At 32.6% G+C, this 3899-nt stretch overlaps 1 long non-coding RNA gene across 1 annotated transcript in view; it reads right to left on the reverse strand.

The window, feature by feature from the left end:
- Positions 1 to 3633: 3633 nt before the first annotated feature.
- Positions 3634 to 3899, reverse strand: part of LOC128249869 (uncharacterized) — a 3834-nt gene continuing 3568 nt past the window's right edge. The window contains exon 4 of the long non-coding RNA XR_008266001.1: positions 3634 to 3813. This is a non-coding gene — a long non-coding RNA (uncharacterized LOC128249869). The remainder of the gene's footprint in view (positions 3814 to 3899) is intronic.

Here is a 3899-nt window from a genome sequence, read left to right on the forward strand (position 1 = left end):
GGTGAGTGCAGGTTGTGGTTCTAATTGAAGTCGCGAATCATACATGCATACATACACTCATATATTTGCATGCATCTATATATATACATACATATGCCCAGACGAGGCTGGCCAATTTGGAGTATTAACGAGTATAACCAGCCGAAATTGCAAAGATAATTTGGATCTCGACTGATGAAATAACACAAATCCGAATGGCCTGTCCTGGTTTTCTTTGTATCGTCTGTCTGGATGGTTTATTGACAATTTTTTGTACCATCTAACTGTCTGGATGTTTTGCGTTCTTGTCCCATTTTTTTTATTTCATATATATATATATATATATATATATATATATATATATATATATATATATATATATATATATATCTTGAATTATTGGTTAATTGATAAGAAGATAATATATATGTCTCTAGATTTGTATTTTGGGTGAGTGGAACACAGAGGTATATACTAGTTGATATTGTTATATCAACTAGTAAGCGAATAACTCTGATTCTTACCGTTTAAGAGAACAAATATAAACGCAGAAATTTTCATTGTTATTTTGTCTCTTCACCACCGGTTATTTTTGATAACGCAGTCTTCAGGTCGGTTTATTTTATAAGAAAATATAATGTAACATCTGTTGCGCTCCGGATATGCATGGCAATGTGTATTCCTCAAGCTGAAATATTATTTCTGCACGTCAGCTGTTTAGAATGTATAAGGATAAAAAGAATCGCCTTTATTGAGTTTCTTTTCTAAAATAGGTGATATTAAATAGAATGTTAATGCTTGGCTTGCATTAATTTCGTAATAAATCACCTCCAGTGCAAACTCAGACACGGAGACATACACACAACAGATATTCTTTCTCCATTTCATTTCTCCACAATTTCTCTCTCTATGTTTGTGATTTTGCACCAATTATGCAATTTGTACTGTTTCTTGAGTATATTTAATGCCTAATCGAGATTGAATCCGCTATCGTCGCAACTGAATGCGGCACGATCAGAACATCTATTGTCATCTTCGCTTTTGTTCAATGTCTAATTTATTGCTTTCTATTTTCACAAACATATGACAGTAGTGTATGGCGTTTTATTATCTGTAATGTTTGTCCTATGTGTACCGCTATTAGTCCTTTTGATTTTGTACGGTTCCTCCAACATACTCACTCGCAATGATATTGCTAGGTGGGTTGGTTTAAATCTCGACTGCCTACATATCATTAAAATATGTTTACATATGATTTTCTTTTTATTTTGCATATAAACATGTATTAGAAATCATTAGCAAGGAAAACAAATTCTCCTCAAAGAGGTGTTGTGAACACAACAATTGTTCTTTATATAAATATATTAATATTATCTTGGTTGAAAAAACTTCGATAATGTAAATATGTTAATAGTTACCAGGGTAGCAAAAATCACACAAAAACTGAGATATCATTCCCGGCTAATGGGTAGAAATTCCATGTTAAAATGATGTATCTTGAGTAGATATGAAGACTAATAATAAATGAGGCAAAACGCGTATACTCAATAAGTTCCTTTAATCCCTACATATGTTTCAAAATTTATGTCCACTCTACTCCAAAGAAGTGAGAGGTGCTGGAATATGCACATAAATTTATCGTCAAGGAACCATCTTACAAAAGCAAGACATGCGCTAAATGCTAAGGTTGCGTACGAGTAATAACACTATCTACACACATGCACTATCTACACACATGCACTATCTACACACATGCACTATCTACACACATGCGCGCACACAAACACACACACATATATATTGAATTATTGGTTAATCGATAGACAAATATATAGATTTACGCAGATGAATTTTGATAAATAGAGATTTATATAAGCTTTCATTTTCGCTGAGTGGAAAACAGAAATATATTGAACGCTTTTGACATATAAAGCAGTAAGACAGAAATTGTGATCTTTACTAATTAAGAGAACAAAAATAAACGCAGAAATCTTTTTTTGTGATTTTGTCTCTTCATCACCGGTGTATTTTGATGCATAAATCCCAAGATGGTTTATTTTTATATGAAATAAAATTCACCATCTGTTGCACCCCTTATATTCATTGACATTCATTACTATGAACGCTCTAAATGTGTGTTTAAATGTTAGAATATTGTTTTGGCACGTCAATTATTTGGAATTTATAAGTATTAGGAGAAACGTTTATTTTCCTTTTATAGGGCTTTACTGCTAAAATATTTATGAGATTAAATAAAATGATGTTGCCCAGATGGTATTAACTTCATAATAAAACAAGCCCCATGCAAAAAGGGACACGATGACTTTCGCACAATATATATTCTTTCTTCATTTTATTCTTCTACAATTTCTTATTTTAGGTTTGTGAGCTTACGCCAATTATGCAATTAGTAACGTTACTTGAGTACTTGTAATGCTTAAAGGAAATCGATGACGTGATCAGACTTTTTTATACAATACTTTACAGAGAAATTAATGTGTTGGATCGCATAATCTAGACTTTGTGGGTTATTTATTTTTTCATGCACTTACATCTATTCCATATATATTTCACCAAACCTCCATAGGAATCTGAAAATCTGGTTAGTTTGTTGCAGTATATTTAAATATGCACATATTAAAGACAATGATCTTTTCTACAATAGAATGAAATTTAGTTGTGTAGATTGACCCCATGGTCTCACTGGTACTTAATTCATCATTTCCGAAAAGATGAAAGGTAAAGTTGACTTCGGTGGATTCTGAACACAGAACGTAGTGACAGGCAAACTAATCCTAAGCATTTCGTCCACCGAGCTAACGATGCTCACCGTTTTAGATTAACTCTAGACACAAGGTCCGAAACGTTTGGAGAGGTGGCCAGTCGATTAGATCGACCCTTGTACGCAATTGCTACTTAATTTATCGATTCTGAAAGGGGGAAAGGCAAAGGCAACCTTGGCGGAATTTGAACTGAGGACGTAGAAAGATAGTCAAAATACCGCTAAACATTTCATCTAATGTAAATCGTGAACATTTGTGAATGTAGTTTCGCTACATATCCATTCGAAACAGAACAAGTATGACATGCAATCAAGTACCAAGTACCAGACCTAGTACCTCTCACACTCCGTTTAGGTGCTCTGTACTTTTATGTTAAGCCGCCAATAAAATTGAGTATGTTCATATACAATGCGAAATATTTTTAAATGACAAAATAATTTTTCATTTATTAAAATGGTCGCTTCTTTTACTCAATTAAGGCCACGCAAACTTTTCATAGCTAATACGTTCACAACATTATTCGTCGTAAGAAGCACATTGGTTTCAATCCAATTTAATCTAATGTTTTACTTTTCTCGTAAAACATCTGAGATATCTTATTCAAATTCAGTTTCTCCTCTAATTCCTGATATTTATCTCACCTACGTTTCTTTATATTGAATACAAGCTCAGAGTACAGACAAAAGGATATACGTCCGACAGGTAGAGTACGGATTATGTGTTAATATTTGTGAGAAAATATCTAAGCTATTATTACCTCAAACATTATGCAAACATTCTCCTATTGAATTTGAAACCATTATTTCCAAAATTGTTATCTGCTGATATAGTTAGAATTATAATTTTTCAGAAAGTATAAAACAGAATAGCATTAGATTTCAGCGTTTAATTCCCCATCATTTTTACACCGCATCTCAAATACATATTAATGTAGAACCAATACAAATTACAGAATAACGGAGGTAAATCGGTATTACATCATTATCTTCCTTTAGATTTGCATTAGTATATTAAAGGAAATTACAGTAAGGAATAGTGTTTCCACGGATCTCTGAAAAGAAAATAATAACAATTACATCAATAAGACTCTATATACACACACACACAAACACACACACATACACACACACACACACA

The sequence above is a fragment of the Octopus bimaculoides genome, chromosome 18 (genome assembly GCF_001194135.2).
Source record: "Octopus bimaculoides isolate UCB-OBI-ISO-001 chromosome 18, ASM119413v2, whole genome shotgun sequence".
In the NCBI taxonomy this organism is placed as follows: Eukaryota; Metazoa; Mollusca; class Cephalopoda; order Octopoda; family Octopodidae; genus Octopus; species Octopus bimaculoides.